The 26,686-nt window shown below is 41.8% G+C and overlaps 1 pseudogene; it reads right to left on the reverse strand.

Annotated features, from left to right (window-relative positions):
• Positions 1-4,866: 4,866 nt before the first annotated feature.
• Positions 4,867-26,686, reverse strand: part of LOC116599849 — a 43,679-nt pseudogene continuing 21,859 nt past the window's right edge.

A 26,686-nucleotide genomic window follows, 5' to 3' on the forward strand; every position in this document is an offset into this window, starting at 1 on the left:
GTGCAAGTCCTCCCACCAGCAGGGAAAGGGGCAGAGGGAGAGAGAGAGAGGGGTTCTCAAGCAGAGCACTGAGCAAGGAGCCTGACAGAGGGCTCCATCTCATGACTGAGCTGAAACCAATAGTCAGATGCTTAACCTACTGGGCCACCCAGATGCTCCTAGATCAGCTATTAAAAGAAAACCTGGAGGGCCAGTCTGATGATCTGGAGAAAACTTGATCACTTGAGGTGGCTTTTTTGGAATTTTTTTACCTTTTTGGTAAAATTACCAACATGCTTTCGTCATTTATGACTTAGTGAAGGGGACTATGGAAAGAGCCCTTCTGCATAAAATATGGGCCCTACAATGTGGTGCATGCAAATAAGATGATTTTCCATAATATATAGCTTATGGCTTTTCTAAATTTGGCCATAAGACTTACCTATAGCAAATAGTGAAAGGGAAACATTCCCAAAGCTTTTCAGTAAAAGTTTCCAACTCATCCCCAAAAGTTAGAGTTGAATAAATGCTTAATTTGTCCTTGATGTCTTTTTGTATCAAAGAACTTCACATAGATTTAAGGGTCAGAGAACAGCTAAACATACCTAACAGACCAACCTTCCCAATGTGTGACATACCCACAGCCCAGGTTAGGGCCCTCAGACCTTTAGGAAAGGAAATGGCCCTAGGAGATTGTTACTCTGCATTTTGTTTTCCCCTGGTCCCAACTGGTTGACCTTGGTAAGAGACCTGAACCAAAGGAAGCCAGTTTGCCCAGCAAAGCTTACAAGTTAAGGGAACATCATCACTAAGTGATGAAAGAGTTGGAACCAACCAGATGCTCTCAAAATTTTAGACAAGGTAGAGGAGAAAGAATTCAGCGGTTTGTACAAGGGGAGATGAAAAGACCATTGCTAAGGCATGCTAGGGTTCTAGACCTAACACTTGGGAGGCAATAGCTCTGGAAGCTGTCAGAGCTGCTGTCAGATTCCTTAGTCTGTTGTATCTTGTAAAAACCCACTTGGTAAAACCTAGCCACAAAGTCAAGATTCCATAATTTTCATTATGTATCCTTGTAACAAACACTCGATTACTTAAGAAAAGCTTAATGAGTTCTTTCATTCGAGGAGGCTTACTAACAGACCCTTACTCTTCTTTTTTTTTTTTTTTTTTTTTAAGATTTTATTTATTTGACAGATCACAAGTAGGCAGAAAGGCAGGCAGAGAGAGGGGAAAGGAAGTGGCTCCGCACTGGGCAGAGAGCCTGATGTGAGGTTTGATCCTAGGACCTTGGGATCATGTCCTAAGCCTAAGGCAGAGGCTTTAACCCACTGAGCCACCCAGGTGCCCCAACCCCTACTCTTCTGATTAAGAGACGTGAGAGTGGAGGTGTAGTGTTATACTACTGCATGTGTTAACATTGTGTCACTGGAGAACTCTAATCTGGTGTTTCTCAAATTTGTGCAACCATCAGAATCACCTGAAGGGCTTGTTAAACCACAGTCTGCAGTGCTAGGGTTGAACCCAGTTTCTGCTTTAGTTAAGTCTGGAGTAGGGACAATTTGCATTTCTATCACATTTGTAGGTAAGGTTTGTAGGTGAGGTTGAAATGGCTAGTCTGGAAACCAAGCTTGAGGAACCACTGCTCTACAAGGGTGATACTCAGCTTTGGATGCACATAGGAGTAACCGGTAGAACATAAAAAAAAATATATACCTTTATCTGGGCCTCACTCCCAGATACCTGGTTTAATTGGCCTGGGGTTTGACTTCAGCATTGGGAGGCCAACTCCCTTCTGGCTCAGTGTGGAGATCCCTCAGAATTCAAGTGGGTTACTGGGATGGTTGATTTTCTGTGGCACCTCAGGTAGACGATGGTATCCAGTTTTTCATCAAACATCATTCTAGATTGCTATGAAGGTATTTAGATCTGATTAACATACACATCCGACTTTTAGTTAAGCAGATTACCTTCCATAATGGGAGTGGCCATCATCCAACCAATTGGAGGTTTTAAAAAGATTGATGAACCCCAAAGAAGAATGAGTTCTGCCTCTGGACTGCCTTCAGACTCAAGCTGCATCGTCAACTCTTCCTTACACATTTTGGACTTGCCAGCCCCACAATCATGCGAACCAGTTCCCTAAAAAATCTGTGTGTGCCTTTCTGTGTGTCTCTCCCTGTCTCTTTAAATCTATACACATACACCTTCTTTCATTTCTCTGGAGAACCCTGGTTAATACAATAACCCAGTTAATCTCTATTCCAAATTGTTTCCCAGAAAGATCCTGGCTCTAAATCAGAGTGTGATTTCCTTCATTAGATTTTTTTTTTTTCCTATATCTCTGGCTTTCAGTGAGTCCGTGAATATGTTAACTCAATCATTTCCACTCCTTTCTACTATCCGTATTATCATATCCATTTAGCTCCTCCTCGGAACTTTTTTTTTTTTTAAGATTTTATTTATTTATTTATTTGAGAGAAAGAGCATGAGAGGAGAGAGGGTCCGTGGGGAGAAGCAGATCCCTGCTCAGCAGGGAGCCTGATGTGGGACTCCGTCCTGGAACTCCAGGATCCTGACCTGAGCTGAAGGCAGTTGCTTAACCAACTGAGCCACCCAGGTGCCCTCCTTGGAACATTCTTTTTTTTTTTTTTTTTTTTTTAAGATTTTATTTATTTATTTGACACAGAGATCACAAGTAGGCAGAGAGGCAGGCAGAGAGAGAGGAGAGGAAGCAGGCTCCCTGCTTCCCTGCTGAGCAGAGAACCCGATGCTGGGTTCGATCCCAGGACCCTGGGATCATGACCTGAGCTGAAGGCAGAGGCTTAACCCACTGAGCCACCCAGGCGCCCCATCCTTGGAACATTCTTGAATACGCTTTGGTTTTTTTTCATTCTCCTTTTGTCTGTCATTGTCATTTTGGTGTCGGCACCAAAATGTGCCTTTGAGCAACCACCCTAGTACTCTCAGCCTGTGTTCAGGTGGCATCGACCTCACTTTGTGATTCCAGGGGTGGGCACATCTCCAAATCCTGGCCTTTGAGAGTGCAGCATCTCCCCAAATTTAGTGATTGTTTCAAGGGTGAATACATGATCTGCTGAGCCGATCAAAGCCAATAAATGGCAGCATTGCTGGGCCCAGAGAAGAAGAGATACTTATTTTTTAGTGAGAGTTTCTAATGTTACAGATAAAGAACTGGACCTGTTGGTGGCTTGTCCAAACACCACTTAAGAATCGACCTTAGAGTGAAAGCAACATAGGTAAAATCAGAAGCCACAGACAGGCAGGATTTGGGGACCTGGATCCGGCTATGTCTGAAGTCAGTCTCGGATATTGAGTCACATGAGTCAGTCATTTTCACTTTTTTCCCCATCATTGCCCATTAAGTGAATAAAGTAGTGACCAGAAGGAGAGTTAACTTCATACCAGGATCAAAACCACCAGAGCTCAAGGGTAAAATGGCCTGTTTGAAACGCATGCCCTCGGAATGTCCGTGCATTTTGAAGAAGGAGCACAAGTAGCTGTGACCTACAGCCACATCTTTATTCCTCCTCCAGATTCGTGCAGAAGCGGCTCACTCTCCAGTTCCCATGGACCTTAACACAACCTCCTTTGAAGGATGAATGTAGCGCGGACTATGGTAATTTGCCACTAGGGTCTGAAATTCCATAATAAAAAATGAGAGGCTTTTCATGAAGACAACACGGTGTTTCGGTTGGTATTACTTGCTTTTTTTTTTTAATATTTTTATTTATTTAACAGACAGAGATCACAAGTAGGCAGAGAGGCAAGCAGAGAGAGAGGAAGGGAAGCAGGCTCCCCGCTGAGCGGAGAGCCCTATGTGGGACTTGATCCCAGGACCCTGAGATCATGACCTGAGCCGAAGGCAGAGGATTTAACCCACTGAGCCACCCAGGTGCCCCGGTATTACTTGCTTTTAAGGCACTTAAAATGTTTGAGAATTGTTTGTAAACCTGATGCGTTTTCTCTGTAACCTTATGTCTGGTAGTTAGAACTCCTTCCTAGGTTAAATGATCAGAAATGTTTAATAGCTGAATCTGAGTTAATTGACTTCTCAAGCAATTAAAGATATATTGTTGCCTCAAATTAGTGATTTATAATACATTTCTAGCAAAGTGAAATTTAAGCGTTAACAGCTCCAGTTCTTCCATTCTGCACTGAGCAGGGCACTTAATTCTATGTGTTGAAGTAGAGAATGTGAGGCAGTGGTTTTACCAGGGAAGGGGAACAAGACACAGTTCAGCCTTTTCTGTGTGTCCCTTCCAATGAAAATAGTGCCAAAAAACAAAATGTACAGTGACCTTCTGATACTGGTATTTTAGAAAGCTGGATATTCTAAATCACTTATGATAGAGATATTTGGATGCTTGCTTTTTTATATATATATATAATCTATACTGATATATTTTTTAAAAACTTTTTTTCAGTTTTGAAATTAAATAAAACAAAGCATAGATTATCTTTGTCATAAATTTCACAGATTGGCATATTTCTCAGGTTTTTGGTTTTTTGTTTTGTTTTTAGTTTGGTTCCAAAATATTTTTGTAGGGATATTTCCTTTGAAAAATATAAACCTCTAACATTTGTATAATTTATTTATTTATTTTCTTTCTTCAAAATCTTATTTCACTAACTTGAGGTCCAATTTCCATAACTGTTTTCTGGCCAATTTAGTATCCATGCTTGGCTTCCTTAGAATGGTAGGATTTGTTGGGTAAGGAGAAGAGACCATTTTAAGAAGCACCACATTTACTCATCTTCCACAAGACAAAAGAGTTGAGCATCTGATTGTTCAACAAAACCCTCCTGGATGCTTTCTCAGCATCCAGGAGGGCAGGCAGGCAAAGCAGGCTGCAGGCACTCTTGCATTTGTCAACATCAAGCCAGAGAAAACCTACTCCACACAGATATGAAAAGGATCACAATTCAGCTCATCTTTTTCTGTTGCCGCAACATTTTTCTTCAATTATCATATCATGTCATTTCTCAATTCCTCCTTTAGTCCATCTCCTATGATTGCACAGGTGAGCTGCAAATACTAGGGAATTGATGAGCTCAATTCACCCATAGAATTTCTCCATTTCCAACAGAGACAGTGAATTCCTCAGGTCTTGTTTGTTAGCAGCTCCAAGTATGGGGACTCTCTGATTTTCTGATACCCTGGTTATGTTATGAAGTTCAGTTGTAGCTTCTCCCATTCTTTCAACATCAACAGGGTCTACAACAAACACAATGCCGTCCGTGCATCTGGCATATGATTTCCACAGTAGCCTGAATTTCTCCTGGCCACCTACATCCCAGAAGTGAAAAGTGACTGTTTTAGAATTTCCCAAGGTTGCCTTAATTTTTTCAGTGTTAAATCCTTTGGTAGGCACAGTATTTACAAATTCATTGGACCGCAGCCTATATAATAAAGTGTCTTGGGCCACCTGGGTGGCTCAGTGGGTTGGGCCTCTGCCTTCCACTGGGCTCACGATCTCAGGGTCCTGGGATCAAGTCCCACATCGGGCTCTCTGCTTGGCGAGGAGCCTGCTTCCCCTCTCTCTGCCTGCTTGTGATCTCTCTCTGTCAAATAAATAAACAAAATCTTTTAAAAATAATAATAATACAGGTGTCTTTCCAGCACAGTCCAAACCTGGAATAACACTGAGAAAGGACTGAAATGAAGGCAGGCTGGACAGAAGTCTAGTCTGACAGACAGTCCATTCCCCGTTTCCACATGCAAGTAAGTTATCCAAATTGAAATGCTTTCTTACTGCTTTAGTACTGCTCTGCCTAGGAGATCTAGCTTCAAGACTCTGGAATTGGAGTCTGGGTCCAAATGAGAAAGCATTTGGTAAGTGATTTTTACACAGGGTTTGAGGGGAGAAGCACCCCACGTCCCCTCAGCTTAGCTCTCCACGCAGCTCAACATTTGTATAATTTAGAGACATATTTAGTTGTTAAACCTTTGCTATTCGCCAAAACTTGGGTAAAAATAAACACAGTTCAGGAAAAAACAAAAAACAAAACAAAACAAAAAAAACCCTGTTCTTATACTTTTATCTTGTTGACTTTTGGGCTGCTTTTTTTTTTTTTTTTTTTTTACTTTTGGGCTTCGAATCTAAAAGAACTGATTCTATACAATTAAGAATTGGGACAGACCTTATAATATAGTACCATTTTATACTTAATGAGTCTAACTCTTAGCAACATGCTATCCTTGATAGGCATTCTCTCATTTCACCTTTCCACCTGTCCTACTTAGCTGCCACTTTTTCTTTTTCAATTACACAGTACAGTATTAGCAATTATAGTCACCCTATTTTATGTTAGATGCTGAGGCCTTATTCATCATATAAATTGAAAGTTTGTATCCTCTTACCAACCTCTCCGTATTTCCCCTGTACACCAGTCCCCCTACCACTCCCACCGCCCTCGCCCAGCTCCTGGTAACCACTTTTCCATGCTCTGTTTCCAAGAGTTTTGACTTTTTGTTTGTTTGATTCCACCTATAAGTGTTAATCATGAAATATTGTCCTTGCCTGGCTTATTTCACTTAAGCTTATTTCACTTAAGCTGCTACTTTTCTAATTATGATTTAACAAATCAAGAAACTGAAGCTGAAATAATTCAGTAACTTGCCTAAGGTCACATACTTCATAGATGAAAGAGAAGTGAATCACATGGGTCTACTTGACTCCAAAGTTCAAATGCTGACCTATATTTGCTGTATGTATTTGTTTTCCATTTAACTTATAAATGTGAACTTCCTATACAGGATTCATTGGAACTATTTGATTCTGATGGTTTAGGCATTATTATGGCTTGTTAATATAGTTACGATTCTAGTCAGGTATTATAGTTTCCTTAAGGTGTGTCCTGTAGTCGCCAGCATTCAGACAACTCCATAAAAATGGATGGAAAATGATTGCTTGGCCGGTGCCAGAATGTCTTTTGGCCTCCATTCTGAGGAGTCTTTGTAGAATAAAATATACACCTGATAAACGATAAAAACAGCTTTTCATTATATCACTGGGCACATAATTTTACTTTCGTTCTGACGTTTAAATCCTTTGTATCCATCTCCAATGTATGATGCCCATATGCCCATAAGAGGGCGATGTTTTACTACAAACTTCCAGTGAAACGTCCTCCAACCTGCTTTGGACAAAGTATACAATTTAGAAACAAAATTTCTTAAGGTTAAATTGGAGTTCCATTTGCTTGAGCACCATTTGCTTAAACCCTTTGGGGGGAAAATATTTCTTCTAAATATTATATGGAGAAAAGAAAAATTTTCTTTCTCAACCATTTCATTTTTATATAAGTTGTTATTTCAGCTGGAAATCAAATATTTTATTGAAGTAGATTGTAGTGGAATATTCTAGAACCAGTCAACACTTCAATTATAAGTATTTGTACAATCCAGAGAAAAGAACATAGGTTTTGGCGTTAGAAAAACCTGAATTTGAATACTGTCTCTATTCCTTCCTGGCTCTATGACTTTGCATAAGTTACTTGGTTTCTAGAGGATTCAGTTTTCCCCACACGTAAGACGTGAACAGTGGTACCTACAGGATAGCAATGTTGTGAGGATTAAATGTGCCTGCTTCAGAACCTAATACAGATGTTCAGTAAATGGCAATGTTCTACAGTTCTGAAAAATCAGCCGATCAGAGCAGAGTTACATGAAATTTTCTTTTAAGATGAGCCTTGGTCATTTCTATCTCCTGTTGCATTAAGAACAACACTTGGCACATACTACACATTCAATCCATTTTGTTGAATAACATATTTTAAAATATTAAATAGTTACACTGGGGAAAGCAGGAAGCTGGAGATAAACTGGTCGTATGGTCTACCAGATGTATTTCAACTTTCTTTCCTTTTTTCCTTTCCCCTCACTGCCTCCAATAAAAGAAGTTAATCCCCTCCTTTCTTTGAATTAGGAAAGGGAGTTTGACCAAGTAAGAACTAGGTTTTGGAAATGAAGAGGAAAAAGAATAAAAGAAAGTGTTTTGTTTGTTGTCCTCTGTTTTTTCTTTGGTAGGTGAGAATCTGCTGCCAAAGGAAGGCAATGTCTTGGGGCCACAAGAAGTGCAGTGTCCAGAGCCTGGGCCCCAGGAGGCAAGAGCTACAGGTGTCAAAGACAGATGCCAAGGGGACCCGGTTCTGTGGCAGCCAGTGGTGAGCTCTGAGAGGTGCAGGAAAGCAGCCACACATCAGCTCTCCGTGCTCTCTCCCCTTTGCTCATCCCTCCTATTTCTGGGAAATCCTTAACCAACTGAGCCCAGAATAGACAAAGGGGAGTGGCTGCGGGTCCTGTCACTTTGCCTGCTGTTGGCCTTTGGTCTGGGTACTCACACCCCCAGGCCCAGCTGTATCTACTCCCAACAGGTACACTGTGTCAGCTCCAATGACCCGTGAAGGTCATCATGATTAAACAACCAGAAGATGTAAATGATGACACTTCTCCCAGGAGGAAATCACCTCTAAATGACAAATATGGCTGCCATTGAGGGCGTAAAAAAAGAAATTTTGTACAATGATGCTCATCACACTTAAAACAGCAAAATTTGCAGACTTATTTTCCAACAAGAGGAAAACTGTTGAATAACTAATGGTATAATATTTATGTATTATAAATATTTAACCAAATAGGTTGGGTGGAAAAATTTTAATGACATGGGGCAATGTTCATGAAGTTAAATTTTTTTAAGGCAGAGTACAGAACAAGGTAAACAGGACAACCTCAAATTGTTAAAAAACAAAATGAAGGGGCGCCTGGGTGACTCAGTGGGTTAAAGCCTCTGCCTTCAGCTCAGGTCATAATCCCAGGGTTCTGGGATTGAGCACACCCCCCCCCACCCCCCTCCACCCCCTACCCCCACCCCCACCCACCCCACCACCCCACTCCCCCATCCCCCCCACCCCCCCCTGCTCTGCTCTGCAGGGAGCCTGCTTTCTCCTCTCGCTTTCTGCCTGTCTCTCTGCCTACTTGTGAAATCTGTCTGTCAAATAAAAAAATAAAAGAAGAAGCAGAAAAACAGGTACTTCAAAATACTAAGAGAATTTATCTTTGGTTGGATGTTATTTTTCTTTTTTTCTATCATATGTTGCACAGTTTTCAAATTTCCTGTATGGAACACTCTAATCAAAAAAATACAGCTATACAAAAAGCTGGTAGAAGCTGTTGATGCTAATGGTTTGTATCCACTCTCGTATAGCAGATGAGGCTTGGGTCTGTGGTCAAACATTAAAGGTCTTCGTCAATTCTCTTGACAACCATGACCCTCATTTTTTGCATCTTAAAATGGGCATAATTTCATGGAGTGGGGGTAGTCTGGAGGGACTTCATTCAGTTGTGATCATTCAGTGAGATGATATGTGCAAACACCTTTGCTCAGCTCACTGTTTGGTACAGAGCAAACAGTCAATCAGCTAAAATAATTATTATTAAAGAACAGAACAGAGGAGTTGTTACCAAATACCTTTGCCCAACCCCACCCCCCACCCAGCCACCCCCCCCCCCCGCCTGCTCACGTGGCACATTCTCTCTTGCAAGAGAGAGCACAGGTACCCAGACCTGGGCAGAAGTGTGCATCTCTCAGCTGGGCTACCCAACTCAGCCCTCCACCACTGAGACCCAGAGGGCAAGAGGAAACAAAACGAATGTGAGCCACATCAGGGATTTAGGTTAAGTGCTTCTTTTGAAATTTTATAATAGTGTTCTGGGTAGACAGACACTCCAGAGGTAAAATAATATCAGCGCAATCCCTTCCATGCAGAACCCAAAGTGAGAAGCTCCTGGGAGTATCTAGGCCAAGGCCACCTTGCAAATTCTGACCATGGCTGGATTTGCCCAATGTACTTCACCCCTCCCGTGGCCCCACCTCATGCCTCGGTTCCCACCCACATGGCCTGAAGCCCCCAAAACTATTTATTATCAGGCCCCATCAAGGGAAACCCCTCAAAAATTTTCTGAAAAACAGAATTTGGAAAGGGTCCAAAGATTATCACATGAACCACTCTGAGATGTTTTGAAAATCCAGAATCGAAGTAAAAGATCATTAATTTTTGTAGTAATAAGTATAAGCCCAGCCCCACACTGTGTTGTAATACTTACACGGCCATCGAAGGTAGGTGATTCAATTATTTCCATTTTGCAGACACATGAAAACTCGATGAGGTAGTTCTGTTTTGTTCCTTCTTCTGTCTCAGTACCTACAACACTGGCCACCCTCTGATTACTCAGTGAGCATTTGTGGAATCAATGAACGGAGCTAAGCAATTTTCGTAAACCACACAGCAGGTAAGTCACACCCAGAGTGTGAAGCTGGAGTCACACCCAGGCTGACCTAACTCCGCAGACTGAGTTCTTACCCACTGCTTCTGTTTACCTTTCTCCCACGGACAGCCTCCATCTGGGAAAGAAGACAAGGGCCTTGCTGGTGGAGGTATTTCTCTGCACGACGCTTACAGTTGGTGCGTCCGTAGATATGACTGGACATAGTGATTTCTCCAGGGTCAGTGTTTAGACATTACTAACAGGATCCAGGTGTCCTCTGCTTTGGGAATATATTTACATATCAGCTGGAAAAGCCGAAGCCTTCTATATAATTCTCCAGGCTTTCTGTTATAATGCAGAATGATAAATTATGGGCTACTTACCAAAAAATGTCTAGATGCAGGCAAACATATTTCTATTATCATTTAGCAATTGCTTGAGGGCTTTGAAAGGCTCTGGAATATAGGCAGTTGAAGAAGTTCCCCCAAAGAAATTATCAAGATGAGGGCTTGGAAGTTAAATGCACTTCCTCTACCTTTTAGGCTCTATCTATTCAAAGGTGAACAGATTGAGTTGCATTTCTCTGTGTGATTAACATCAAGCACCCTGTGTTGGTTGAAAAGGTTCATTATCTGGAGAAGAACTTAAAAGGCAGGATGGACAACTTCAATTTAGATAATTGTTGGCTGTGATGGAGTGCTCTTCAAATGGGTCTGCGTGGGGCGGGGGTGAGGAGTGACATCCACGAAGCACTGGAAAGGCTTTCAGAACCCACAGGCAGCAAATACCTTAGTAGAGGAAGCATGATATATGGGATCAGAAACCCTGGTTTCAGCTCCAGCTCCATCACTTACTAGCTTGGTGGCCTTAAGCAGAATCAATCAGTCTCTGAGGTCAGTTTTCCCATCTGTAAATGCAGGAATGACCAGGCCTGATTTTCAGGTTGTGGGAAGGATCCAGCGACACCGCTGAGATTGCCCGGTAAATGTTCCCATCAGGCTTACGAAGCAAGATTTAGGAGGATTCAAAGATGAGCAAGATGGTTTTCTACAACCTGAAGTTAATACAGTCTTAAGGGCCTCTTTAAGAAAAGAATACAAGATTAGAAATAAAAATTAAATACATTGTCTTGGAAGGAGCTTTGTTGGACTTGCAGGAAATGCACCTGTGCCTTCATGAGAAGTGGAGTAGTAGTGCTCAGGAGCCTGGATTAAGGAGGTGCAGGACCTGAGTTCAAATCCTGACTCAGCTGTGTGACCTCGGGCAAGTTATGAAACCTCGGTGGGTCTCAATTGTTCATCTGTAAAAAATTTTTCACCTGTACTGAGGATTAAATAATTTCATATAGGCAGTGGTGGGGCGCCTGGGTGGCTCCATCATTAAGCACCTGCCTTCAGCTCAGGTTATGATCCAAGGGTCCTGGGATGGAGCCCACATTGGTCTCTCTGCTCAGTGGGGAGTCTGATTCTCCCTCTCCCACTCCCCCTGCTTATATTCTCTCTCTCTCTCTCTCTGTCAGAAAAATAAGTCAAAATCTTTAAAACAAATAGGCAGTGGTGTCAGCCCATAGTAAGAAATCTATGTATTTGGGGCACCTGGGTGGCTAGTCAGTTAAGCATCTGCCTGAGGCTCGGGTCATGATCCAAAGTCCTGAGATCACGTCCTGCATCGGGCTCCCTGCTCCACGGGGAGTCTGCTTCTCCCTTTCCTTCTGCCCCTCTCCATGCTTGTCCTCTATCTCTCTCTCACTCTCTCTCAAGTAAATAAATAAAATCTTCCTAAAGAAAAAGAAAAAGGAAGAAAGAAATCTACATATTTGCCACCACCATTTTAAAAATTTTTTCTTTCAAGGATCTTTTCCCTGGAAGAATGGGACATAACAAGTACAAACACTACTTAAGACAGAGTGTGGTAAATGCCCTAAGGAAGTACAAACCATCAGTTCTGGGAGTCAGAGGAGAAGACATTTCTTCTCGGGGGAGTCAGAAAAGGCTTCTTAAAGGACAAATAGGAAAGGTTGCAAAAGGCAGCACATTCTGGGTAGTGGAAAGGCCCACACACAGACTTGGAGGGGAGACCGAGTTGGATAGGGGAGACCGGGGAGACAGGGGAGACAGACCTGGAAAGGCAGAATTTGGCCATAGTGTGAGGGGCTTTGGGTGCCCAGATGAGGGGATGCAGGCAGTGGAGAGCAGGTGAAAGACTGTGGGCTTGAGGAGGATAAACCCAGGAGCATTAAACCAAGAGGGATGAAGTGGGTTTGGTGCCATGTCATCATCCTGGCTAGCGGTGACCAAAGTGACTGGGGTCCTCCTACATTAGCAACTCAGACAATTTGGAATATGCCTCCAACAACATTGGGAGGACAATCATTTCTCTGATATATGAAGAGAGAACTAACTCCTAACTGATAGTTCTCCCATTCATATTAGTGGCTGAGTGGAGTTTCCCAATCTGTTACATCAGTATGAAAATGGGAGGGTGGAATTATGGCTCACCCCAGGCCAGAGCCTTGCACTCATAGGCTCCGACACAGAAGGGCTTCTCTGGCATGCGCATATCCTTTCTCCCAGTGGAATTTTGCCACGCCCTCTTATAGAAGATAAACATTTGGCAAGATAGATTTTGCGGCTACCTCTTGGGGGTATATTTCCTTGAGAAATGAAGTGCTTTCATACAGCTGGCTGGCATTTAGTTTTCTCCCCCAGGCCAGTGGGGCTATTGTGCTGGGCACTCTATACAACCAGAGTGACCGTGTGTGGTAGCCCGGCCACCGGGTTAGGGTCTCACGGCAGAGGACATTCTGCGGGTTGGTTGCCAGATGTTTCCTCTCCTTTGGGAAAGGCAGCTTTTATGTGTTCCCCTGGGGATTCTGCCTCCCTGGCCTCAGTTCTCTACTGGGCACCTCTGCCAAGCCAATCAGCAGCCTTCCCTGAATTGCTTAGAGCTGAAACTAAGGAGAGCATACGCCTCCTCCGAGTGGTGGAAGCAACAGAATTTGAAGAGTGGGAGCACCCATCAACCAGGTTCCCAGCCCCTGGAAGAAGACAGTCTATCCAGCAGAGAAGGGCGCCACCCCAGGAGAAAGGTCAAGTCTTGGTTGAAATTGAGTCCTTTTCCAATTTTCCCTGAGGACTAATTCCACCCTCATTCTACTCTAGATTGTGTGTGATGCCCACTCTTTGTCCTAAACTATTCTGGGTTGGACTTCTTTCACTTTTGATCTAAGGGTCCTGATTCATATACCTGTCCCTTACGCTGTGCTCATCAGTAAGAACTTACTGAACCTTTTCCCCTTCTTTTCAGTGTCCTAAGGATTGAACAGATGACCTCATCACTGCTGACAAAGAGAACAATGTGTTAACCCTTAATGATCACAGGAAGCAGTCACACACTATGTTTCAAATTTCAAACTAATTTTGCAATTAGTATTTCACCCAATCCACAAATCATCAGGAAGTGAGGGCAGTTATGCTCTTCCTTACTTTACAGAGGAGAAAAGTCAGGACTGGATTAATTCATTAACTTCTGACACACAAGAATTTTTGCCTAAATCCCACGCCCCGCACCAGGTTATTTCCTGCCAGACTCTAAATGTCAACCCATATCCTTGTCTCCAAATCCAGTATATACTTGCCCCAATACCTTCTTACATGAGGAAGTGACCCAAAGCTTTGACTATGGGTTATGGTGAAAGCCAATGAGGAAGATGGTGTGGTCAAGGAGACTTTCATAGGATCTTCAGAGCTCTCTGGTTAGGCAACTTTCTACTCTGCCTGTAAGAAAAGGGGTAGTGCTGTCGCTTATGTTTGGTGGGATCAAAGGAAATAACACTTGGGCCAAGACAAGGATGAAGCAAGTGAGGAGGGGAGGCAAGTAGGAAACACTTATGTTCAGGGTCATGCAAGGGCTTGCCCCGGCCCTATGATACCATTAAGTTCAGAGCTGCAAAATTCGGACTTCAAGTGTCTATGAATAAAGAACCCCTGAAATAAAGGCACCACTTCTCCATGAAAGTAAATGTTTGGTGGTTTGAATGAAGAATCAGATTACTGGAAGTCAGCACTAGTAGTCAACTCTGTCATGCCCAGCATTTAGACCTCATTGTTCTAATACCTTTGCTCAGTAATTGATTCGCTTAGCTAATCATGCTCTCAAGAAATGTATTTTTTGCACTCATCCTAACACATAAATGTCCTAGTGAAGGAAAATTTCAATCACATTCTGTGGGGAACCTAGCAAAACCCAAACAAATACTAAAAATCTATATATATATATATATATTTTTTTTTTAAAAGATTTTATTTATTTGACAGAGATCACAAGTAGGCAGAGAGGCAGGCAGAGAGAGAGAGAGAGAGGAGGAAGCGGGCTCCCCGCCGAGGAGAGAGCCCGATGCGGGGCTCTATCCCAGGACCTGTAGATTATGACCTGAGCCAAAGGCAGAGGCTTAACCCACTGAGCCACCCAGGTGCCCCTAAAAATCAATATTTTTAACCCTAGAGCAGATCCTAGAGATAATCTATTTCAGGGTGCATTTCGGTTACTTTTGACCAGAGTCCCAGTTACTATACCTATGCTTTTAGGCTGTTGTTATTGATCAAAACTTACTTATTCTGTTTCCCTTTCTCTCAGTGTCAGGAAATTGAAAATGATAGGGCATAAGTGGCTTTCTCAAGGTCATGTAGCCATGCAGTAGAAAATCCTGGATTAGAATCCAGGTCTCCTGAGACATTCTACTATGCCTCAAGTCCTAGAGGGTTCTTGTCGAATGTACCAAAAAGCTTTAATACTAATCATTTCATATATGTATAGTACTTAGAACTTTTCTAAGTGCTTTTGCACTTGGTATTTCATTTCCAACTCACAAAAGTTTTGTGAGTAAATTATACCTATTATAAAGATAAGAACACTGAGGCACATATTAAAGGTGATGTGACTTATTTAAGGGAACATACTAAGAAAATAACATAGCTGTTGTTTTCCTCCGTCATTGTTCATGTTTTTCCCTACCAAATAACATAGCAAGCCAAACATATCTACAATTACTTGTTTGTTTAATAACCATTCTCTCTCTCCTCTCCTATATTAGTTATCTATTGCCATATAACAAATTACCATGAAACTTAGCAGCTTCAAATAACAAATTCTTTTTTTTTTTTAAAGGTTTTTTCTTTATTTATCTGACAGAGATCACAAGTAGGCAGAGAGGCAGGCAGAGAGAGAGGAGGAAGCAGGCTCCCCGCAGCGCAGAGAGCCCGATGCAGGGCTCGATCCCAGGACCCTGGGATCATGACCTGAGCCGAAGGCAGAGGCCTAACCCACTGAGCAACCCAGGAGCCCCCAAATAACAAATTCTTATTACCTCACTGTCCCCGTGGGTCAGAATCCAGTTGTCACTCAACTGGATACATGGGACTTAAGGTCTCTCCAGAGATTGTCATCAGGTGTCGTCTGGGGCCACAGACTCATCTGAAGGCTCAACTGAGCAATGATTCACTTCCATACTGTTGGCAAGACTGGGTTCCTCATGGGCTGTTGGATGAGGGCCTCTATTTCCTGCTGGCTGTTGGCCAGAGACCTCGGTTACCACATGGCTTCTCCACAGAGCAAGGCTCAACATGGCCGTTGGCTTCTCTCAGAGTGAGGGCATGAGAGGGCAAAACAGAGATGCCCAAGACAGAAGCCACAGCACTTTGTGTAACCTAATCTTGGAAGTGACATCCCATTACTTTTGCCATGTTCTATTCATTAGAAACGAGTCAAAAGGTCCAGCCCACACTCGAAGGGAAAAGATTACAAAAGGGCGTGACTGTCAGGAGTCTGAAATCACTGGAGCCTTTTTAGAGGCTGCCTTTCGCATATCACATCCTCCAAATTAAGAATACACCCTCAAGAAGCCTAAGGTGAAATAAGTCTAGAGTTAAGTTTATTATCCTCCAGTTTCAAGGAGAAACATATTTTTGTTATAAAGCAGAAAGGATTGTTCATCCAAAAATTATAGCTGGCAGCTTGTTTGATATTTTGAAGCCATTGTGCAAAGTGGACACGTATCCCAAAGGGATAAATCTGTGATTCTGTCATCCATCTCTCCCTCTCCTCAGAGCATGCTAATTTCATAGCTTGATTTTTTTTTCCATCTGAACCGAAAGTCTTGCCTTCCAGACAGCAACGAATGAATGACACTGCCTGCACGTCAGAAATTGCAACTGACATTTCAATTTTGCTTAATTTTTTTTCTTTCTTTGATAGTATTATGGAGAAAATTTACATTTGAATAAAAAGCAAATAGTGCATGTCAGAGTAAGCATCAGGGAATGTCAAATTGTTTTTTTCCAATTACAACTCTATTTCAAATAGGGTAATGCAATTAAAGGATAATTACTAGAAGCACAAAGCCAAGGTTACGATCAGAAATGGTTACCCTTTCACTTTAAGTCCTGTCTTGCTAAATAAAATATTCCTGAGGGGCAAGTTACTGTTTGAAAATAGAATACACTCATCCAGGAACAACCAAACACTTGGCAGTGTTGACCAAAACATGTATTTGTGCATAAATACCAGTGTTTGAAAGAGATGAAAAGACACTAAAGGTGAGCCGCATTTTCCTTGGCTTTATCACTCTGATTAATAATGTGATAAATTAGCTGTAGGATGCAATATTAATTAACAGTATATTAGTTGCATTTTATTGCCAATAACATAACAAGCTCTGAAATAGTAGTCAGAATAAACTGCTGACGTGGGCTTTTCTGCAAACTGAGCTGTAGTTTGATTTCTCATTTGTCCAAGTGAAGCATCAGCAACTGAGTAAAACCAATTACCTCAAAACCCACCAAGCCCTCGGCAGCAACTTAGTGCATCTGAGCTTTGTCCAAATGTTATTACTTCCAAATTAGAGCCTGGTCTGAGATGGGGCACCGAAGAATTTCTACTGCTGAAAATAATTCAATATGGCAGTCTAGTTTTGTGATCCTTTGCAGAGCCAAATAGAAAGCAAAGACTCTTTCCAAGTTGGAGACATCTCCAATCCATAGCTGTCCCCTCCCAGAAGGCAAATATGTCGTAGAAGTCCCAGGCTGTAGTCTTCATTTCTGAGGTGAAGTCCTGGGTTTAGGTGGGGGACACTTTAGGGAATAGGATCCGAGGCGTAAGAAGGTTTGGATAATGGGAGTTATGTCACCTCACTACACAGTGAGAAACTCTATAGCACAAAGATCCATCAGGTAAGGAGAGAAGTTACTGAATTAGCACCTGGTGAGAGGAATTAAAACAGGCTGGGAAAGGTGCATTTACAGGTGCTTGAAGGAACCTCTGTCCATTTATTCATTTGTCTCCCTGGTCTCCTCCACCTTCCCCATCCTTCTCTTTCCTGTCACAGACACAGTCATTTCCTACCCCTTTATCTTGCTTAACTTCCTTCGGGGCACTTATCATTATCCTAAATTCCATTTTATTTATTTATTTTTAAAGATTTTATTTATTTATATAACAGACAAAGATCACAAGTAGGCAGAGAGGCAGGCAGAGAGAGAGAGAGAGAGAGAGAGGAGGAAGCAGGCTCCCTGCTGAGCAGAGAGTCTGATGCGGGGTTTGATCCCAGGACCCTGAGATCGGGACCCTGAGATCATGAACTAAGCCAAAGGCAGAGGCTTTAACCCACTGAGCCACCCAGGTGCCCCCTAAATTCCATTTTAGACTGTAGACTCATTCATCACTCATGTATTTGCTTATTGCCTGTATCCCCACTGAACTGTAAGCTCCATGAAGCCAGGGAATGTGTCTGTCTGTACATTGCAGGACACTGACTGTCACAGAGCAGGCACAAAAGTAGGCAAAGCAAAGAATGAAGCCGTTCACTGTACATTACCACATGCGCAATGTCGAATTCAAAGGATTCGAAGATGATGAAGTCATAACTGTCATTCACAGGAGCTTCCTATGTGCCCTCAGTGAGCTAAAAAATGAGCTTTGAATGTAATGAGTCACAGCTTAACATAAAATACCTTACTTAATCTCACAACTCTGCAAAGCATGTGTTTCAATTACTCCCCCCCGCCTTTTTTTCTCTTCCAGTTAGATAAAGATATAGCAGCTCAAAGAGCCTGGTTCACTTAATGCCACAGAACCAGAAGGACGTAAAACCATGAATTAGTGGGTTTGCCACTCTGACTCTAGGCATTGTATTCAAAGATGAATAATATACAAACATTCTCTTCGAGAACCTTCCAGTCTCATGGTTTGGATTTGAAACATCATTGTCTTGGAAGGACATCTTTGCCCTGCCTGGCCAGAGGAAGAATCTAGCAACGAATCCTAGAAAATGGGACATCTGCTATTGTGGGAATTTCAGGAATGGTCTCCTTCCTGGCAGGATCTGGTATTCCCTGTTCTTTTGCCTCTGGGTGAGGTCAGATTCTATTAGAGGTTCGTGAGAGCAACGTATATTCTCACATCCCTGGTTCCAGGTCTGTGTATGAACTCAGCATCTGTCAGGGATTCTATTTACTTTTAATAAATCCAACAATGAGTGATAAATAAGTGATGAGTCTTCTGGCTCAGAGAATCCAGCAAGGGTAGGACCCAGCCAGGTGCGTGGGGAGCCAAACTCTTTTTCAGCATTCATAACTGAAGTCTAAACAGCTGACACCAAACTCTACAGTCAGTTCAGACTACAGTTTCTAGATATTTTCTACGAACTATCCCTCTCTCTAGTCCTCTGGAATAAAAGGAAGTCCCTCAGCCTATTCATCCCATGAATTAAAAAAAAAAAAAAGAAAGAAAGAAAGAAAGATTTAAAAAGGTCTCCCTCAGTTACAATGCTGTTCATGTCCTTTGACCAGAAAGAGTTAGAGAAAAACTTCAGGATTGATCTGAGGGACGCAGAGCCCAGGTTCCATTAAAGTGTATTAATGCCAAGGTCTGTGCAATTAGTGAAAAGTCAATTCCCATTACTAGTTAACACTATTGAATATCTGCTTTCTTTAATAAAAAGCCATGTCCAGTACAAAGAGAATAAATCAATAGGTTCGCTGCATTTAGATCCATTTTGCCTTCTTCTAAAATGCACAGAGAAACTCTCTGTCAGAGCTCCACTGTCTGTCTGCCAAGTTCGGCCTGTGAGCTGGCAACAGGCCCTGATGTTTTTGCCTGGAATCTTTCATTAGCACTCTCTTGCCTTAGTTCTCATTTCTCTAATCAGAAAATTTCGAGTTTACCCCCGTGCCTAAAAATCCTCTATTTGAGCTCAATCTTGATCTGTCTCTGACTTGGACTTGTTTAGAAAACAAGGCAAGAAGCAGCGATGGACCTACTTCAAAGCCCCAGCGCCGGCTAGCAGCGGCCCTCCCTCAGGCTAGGAGAGGGCGAGGTGGACACAGTCTCTCACAAAAGCCCAAAGAATCCCTAGGGCATGAAAGAGTTTGTCCCTTTAGATATACCTTTTCCATTCTTTTACAGCTGGTTAACCTTTTTTGCTGCCAATTTTGGAGATAGCCTGGAATGTTCCAGATCCTCAACTGTGAAGAGCAAAAAAAGACATACCTGTCCCTTGATGTTTACAAGCCCTCTTGGTTCCCAGCATTTTCCCAGAGGAAGGACACATTCACTTCCCTGTTTTTGGAGCCTGCTTCTCTGTACCTAAGCCAGGCTATTCATCTTTGGTGTGGACCACAAGAAGGGGAAAACTGTTTAGACACTACTCTCATTATAATGCAATGTTCATTTATTACAAATCAAAAGGACATTTTGAACCCAACTGTCTCTCACGTACCTGATTATATGTGAGTTACTCCTAAACGGGAATATTGTATTTCCACTAAAGTGACTTACATTTCCCCAAATCATTTCATTTTATTTACCAAAATGACTAGTTTTGATTGAGAAAAGGAGGATTGATATCATTCTGCTTTAGTCGGGTTTACTGCACAGAATTATTTGATGTTCGTTTTTTATGCTTTGGTCCTTATTTTGATCAGTTGGTTCTCATTCACTGATTGAATCCTGCACCCTCTCTCCCCTCCCAGAGTGTGTGTTTGCTAAGGTGGGCAGGCTTGGTGGTAATGATTCAGGTCATGATTTCAGTAGTACAAAATATTTGAATTCCATTTTTTTTTCCTTTCAGAATTCAGCAAATTAGAATATATTGTGTTTTGATCTATACTAGAAGTATAGATTGTCTAATTAGATAATACTAAACAAATAGCATAGATGGGTTTTTCAGTTGGCTCAAGTCTAATATTTCTGCACCCACGAGGGCAGCTCTATCTAATGAAGCAGGAGCCAGCTGAACCCATATCTGTCTCTTCTTGTTTCAGGGATCCTTTTATGCCATTTGCCACAACTCCATTCCTAGTCCTGATGTCTGGTCTGGCCCTGCAGATGATCACAGACCTGGCCCTATTCTATGAAACCAAAAGATGACCCCGCTACTATTTTGGATGTTTCCTGAAGCCACTGAAATCACCTGTATTCCTGTACCACTTCCAGAGCAGCAGTGAAACAAAGAGTAGCCATTTAGACCTGCCTAATACAAGGGTGGGAACTGTTCAGTTCGGAAGGAGCATTTATAGCTACACAAACAGCCAGCAGTTCTTCACATTCGAGGTTCAAGATTTTGATAAGGCAGGTTGATTAGTGAGGAGGAGAGACTTAAAAGTCATCAGACAGGCTGGTGGCACCCAACAGCTCTGGTGCCTCTGCCAGAGGGCTACTGACTAAGGGACAGACGACTGGATCAAGGGACCACAGATCGTTGCCATCCTAAGTAGCTCGATGCAAGCTGCTCTCTGGGCCAGAGGCAACGACTCAATTCCCATTTTGGGATTGTGTTCACAAAGCGATGGGTTGGAATTGTCAAGAAATTAATCCAAGATGAAGTATGGTAATGAATGCCGGGAAATGAATAAATGCAGTCCCAAACAATCTGCCTATGTGAGGTTTGCACAAGAAAACTGCCTTTTAAGGGGTTCATAGTTGTCTTTGGTCCCTCAGCAAACCCTGCTGTGACAATCTTGAAATGAATAGCAGGAGGTAGAATTGAATTAAACTATTTCACTTTTCAGAATGTAAAGAGATGTTTTAAAAGTTCGAAATTCACATAGTTGCTTCAAATGCTGCAAACCTTATGCAACACCACGGAACTGATCCCTCTTTCCTTCAAGCCAGGGGGTGGGGGGAGGGGGGTCTGAGAAGTTCCTCACTCTGAGAACCATCTTTTGCAAAAGAGTCAAGGTGCCAAGTTAGAACTGGCAAGAGAGTTATTCCATAAAATGAGAATGGAACGAAATGCTCTCTCACCTTTGAGTTCAAGTGCATGTTAAGATTTTTATCTAAAATGAATTCTGATTAATATCAACTTGGACTAAGGGAAAAAAGACATTCAAACATGTGTTTATGCTTGTTGATGTGGATAAAGGATACACCTAAAATCTGAGTCATAATAGAGAAATGCATACTACTGATACAGTCTTACCAAGAAAATCAACATTCCAAATCCCCCAAGAGACGGGGAAATTTGTTTCAGTGATTGCCCAGTTACTCTACAGCCATAAGAACAAGCTACACTAAGTGCCCTCAACCCTCCTCATACCACTTAGTTCTTTTTAGTTATTGACTCAGTTCTTCACTCTGAAACTTTATTGTCCAATCATTTCAAGAAAAAAGAGAAACAGACATACCTTCCATGGATGCTTTAGAAGACTTGTTGCTGATACAGAGAAAGGAAAGAGGGTTGGCTTCCATATTCTTAGGAGAGAATTTATGTCCACGGGAATGGACATCACACACCACACACACACATACACACACACACACACACACACACACAGAATAAAAACAAGCTCATCTTTTTGGATGATGATGCCAGATGCTTGCAATAAGCTGTCTTCATTAACTTGAACCACTTATGTCTCCCTAATGGAGACCTGCCTAATTCCCTAATGGAATTCCCACATTGTTAAGATCTAGAGCTTGGCTGGGTAAGACCTGTCAATAAGAAGCAGCAGGTTTCTTCATTTCTCCACTCTTAGCTTATAGTTTGCCTCCCTTGGATAGACAGTCTTACATTACCTGTTGCTTCTTTCATGATTTCTTATCAGAAATTATTTTAAAGGATTTGAAACCATCATATCGAATGGCTTCCCATCTCACTCAACGCCCATCATCAAGCCACCAGCCAACCATTAACACACCATCTTCATTCTTTCCCCAGCCTTCTCCAGGCACAGTAGCCTATGTGTTAGTCCTTGAACACTCTAGGCATGTTCCTGATCAGGGCCTTTGCACTTGCTAATCCCTCTGATTAGGTTACTGTTGCTACAGTGTACATGTGGCAAAACTGGGTCTTAACTCAAGTGTTACTTTCTCAATAGTGACTTCTTGAGCTGTCTCACCTAAAATTTTATCCTCCTCCACCTCCCAAACAATTCTTATCCCTTTTCCTAACATAGCGTATGATTCATTTTTTTCAATCTTATTTAGTCTGTCTCCCCACTTGAATGTGGAAAGGACAGTGTTTTATTCACTGCTGTGTTCTTAGTGCCAAGAACAATGCCTGGCATGTAGTAAGGACTCAATAAATACTTGGAATGAATAAGTGAATATCAATGATTTACCAAGGGAGGTAGCCATCTCTCCTTTAATCATATAAAGGCCTTTTTCTGGGACAGTAGAAGCATCAACATGATACTCTTCATTGTAAATGCTACGATCTCTTACCATGTATCCAGCATTATGTGAAATGCCTTACATGTGTTCTCTTAATCTTCACAAGCAACCCCTGAGCTGAGTGTGATCATTTCTAGTTTACAGCAACTAAATGAGAAGCCAAGGATATCAAGTGATCTGCTCACATTGATGTATTAGTATGAGCCAGAGCTCAAATGCAAGTTGAAGTGTGTCTAACACATAAGTTTCAACCAAGGGAGATTTGGCACCACCCACTCCATCCGCCAATCTCTCCAGGACATTTGGCAATGTCTGGAGACCTCTATCATCGTCACAACTGGAGATCGCTGCTGGCATCTAGTGGGTAGATCCCCAAGATGCTGCTAAACATCCCACACAGCACAGGCCAACTCTCCACCATAAAGAATCATCCTGCCCAAAAGGTCAATTGTGCTAAGGTTGAGAAATCCTGGTCTAACCCTATAGACTATTCTTAGTCACTTCGCTGTTTTGCTCGATTAGTTGCTAGTGGCAGTGAAAATGGCATCAACTCCTTTATAAGGTAGTATGAGGAGAGTGTCTCTCAAGAGTGTCAAATGTTTTCATATCTTTTGACCCTGAAATTCTACTTCTGTAATTCTGGCTCAGGAAGTAATCTGAAACATAGAAAATGTCCTCAAATATATACCATGACATTATTTGTAATACCAAAAAAATAAAAACCACCTAATGTCTTGTAAGAAAAAAGGTATCATTAAGTAACTCTGGAATATCCCCTTGTTGGAACATTAAGCAACCATTAAAATGTATTTATTAGCTGTTTATAAGGAGATAGGAAAATGCTTACATAGAAATGGTAAATTTTAAAAATCAGTTTTCAAAATTACGTATGCAGAAGGACTATTTAAAATCTGACAAAAATTTTATAAAATTACACAAAAGGGGTGAAGCAGAAATACACTGAAGTATTAATAGTGTGGTATGTCTGGTTAATTTATTTCTTTTCTCTTCCAGTACTTCTAAAATGTTCAATAATTACAATGTATTCATTTTATAATGGGGAAAAATTTATTTTTTTTAAAGTGAGGTTTTTTTTTTCTATTGTGAAAAAAAAAGAATGGTAAATAAGACAGCAGTCCCTAAAGTGAACTTCAGTCCTGCTGTGGTGGGTTTTTCTTGCATATGGATTTATTAATTGCATTTAATTAGTTTTCATTATGGTTCTTAGGTAGCTGTCATTGTTGTATGAAGAAAGTAATGGTTAGTTATTTTATGATGGCTGGAACTAGCTCCATCTTTGTCAGTGCATAGCTACCCAAAACATTTCACTTGCTCATCTTAAATTTTGTTTTCTAATGTTTTAAAAACAGTTGAGCCCATTAGATCAAAGAATTCCCACCCTTAGTTTCCCCCAGGACTGCTGTCAGGACAGGTACTATTTGGAGCCCTGAGGGACACCAGGAGGATGGGATGTGCATGGTTAAGCTCCTTTGTATGGACATCCAAAACCAGGAGCCATGAGTCTGGTGACTATGAGTGGGCTCTGCTCTCCAACAGGCTTCAAATTCAGACTCACACTCACACTCACCAGCCCATCTTTGAGTCAACTCTCACACCTCTGTACCCTCTCTGGGTTCCACGTCTATGTTTAAATCCTCACTATGAAATGCTGTTAATGACTCACAGATTCCATGCTCTTTGGATACTGTGACTTGGGACCAACCACATACGAAAACTTGTCCCACAACCAGCCTAGTGTCTTATCCTCATCCCGCACCCCACTTTCATTTGAAGGAAACTTTAGGCATAGCCCATAAAAGTTATGATACCACCTATGAAAGCTCCGTTCAAGATGCTCTGCCTTTGGATTTTGTTTTCATTCAAACCTGCCTTCACTCTGTGGACTGCCAAGGGTAAGACTTGGCTTTCTGGTCAACCTGAGGGGCCGCCTGGGACAAAGAAGGAACACAGACGAAGCGGCTACAGAGGTGGCATAATCCTTCACTCACACACTATTTAGGAAATAAAAGAATGGACACCTCAGTTATTTAATTAACCCACGGAGTCTCTGGAATGTAAACATTTTCTTTGTAAAGCCCTGAGACCTCTCTTGTTTCCAACCAGCAGGCCTTTATTTCTGCCTTTCCTTCTGTTCTCTCTGCTCTTGACCCCTCTGTAATGCATTGTTAGATGACTTGTTTGCACGGGATTTTTTTTCCCCCAAAATTCTTGAGGCATCAGAAATTTTCTCCCTTATCAATTTTCCAGGGACTAGCCCTCTATTCCCTAATGGCACTGGGTTGGTACACAACGCAATCAGTGCCTCAGAAACAAAAAGGAAAAGCAGGAAGATAGAGATACACCGAGCCAGCCTCCCTGGCTATTCCCAGTGTGTCCCACTGACAATGCTGTGTGGAAGGGAAATTGTTCTATCAGCGACTGTGTGAGATTCATGACCCCACCACAACCTTGAATTGGCCTTTAGTTGTCGCTGATGGGAACTGAAGAACAGCGCCTGTCGACATGATTGCTACTCTCCAATGAATCAGAACATACAGGGCGAGGAGCAGCACATTAAACCAGCAACAGAAATATATCACTGTACTTTTATATAGATGTATTGCTTTTGCCCAGGCATATAAATGATTGGGCCAGGCACTTATTTTTTTTTCAAGGACTATAAATTAAAAATAAGCTAAGGGTTTTTAAATTATGTTCTTTTTAAAAAAAAATCAGGGTAGCTATTTTAAGGCAACAGTCAAATATTTAAAGATCATCTTATATGGATATTTCAGCCACTGTCATTGGGAAGAAAATCAGCCCTTGCCACCTGCACTCAGGTTACTTAATACATGGGCACCAATTTATCATGTGCTGTCATTTGCTAATTGATCTTTTTAAAAAGTAAATGTTTCCCATATTTACTTTCCTGCCTGCTTATTGATAAACGTAGAGTTCACAAATTTAAGTTGTGATTTAAATGGACAGCAAGTATATTCACCAGCCTCAAACAAGGAGCTGTAAGGGTCAAGGTGTTCAGAGAAAGCTAAGAGAAGGGATCAATAATTCTTAAATTTAGAGGTTATAGGGCCCTGCTGAGAATATGCTGAGGCCAGTGGACACTCTCCCCAGAAGCACACAGTCATGCTTACTCTTATAAGCAAAATTCTTCATTTCACTTTGAGGACTCCCAAACTGTCTGAAAGCCCTCCCTAGAGCTGGTTTGAGAGATGCCCTGCCTTGAGGTCATCACGTAAAGCTCTAAAGTCGTGACACTAGGATGGTGGTGATCAGCTATGAAGCATGTCTCAGGTAGTTGATTACTAATAATAGGTAAAATATAGATACTGGCAAATGATTCACTTTTTAGAAGTACGTATGGTTAAGGAGCTTCAGAGGTTTCCCCGTAACAGGACCATTCTCAGCTATGACTGTGCCAATAAGACCTATGTGGTCTAAACCTGGCTAACCTCTCTGACATCACATCCTATGGCTTTTCTCCTCACCCTAAAAGCTCCAGCCTCATGGCTTCCTTTCTAATTTTCAGCCTACTAAGTTCTTTCCTGTCTTGGGACATTTTTAATGTTGGGCCATGTTCTAGGCACGGTTTGAACAAGGCTTCAATGTCTATCTTTTGTGGATCTTATAATCTGCAGAGGGAAACAGACAATAGGTAGATGAATAAATCTGTGAGTCTGATCATTTCACATGTTATGAAGCAATTAAAGTAGAATGATAATGGGATAGAGT

Source organism: Mustela erminea, chromosome 9, assembly GCF_009829155.1.
Source record: "Mustela erminea isolate mMusErm1 chromosome 9, mMusErm1.Pri, whole genome shotgun sequence".
Lineage (NCBI taxonomy): Eukaryota > Metazoa > Chordata > Mammalia > Carnivora > Mustelidae > Mustela > Mustela erminea.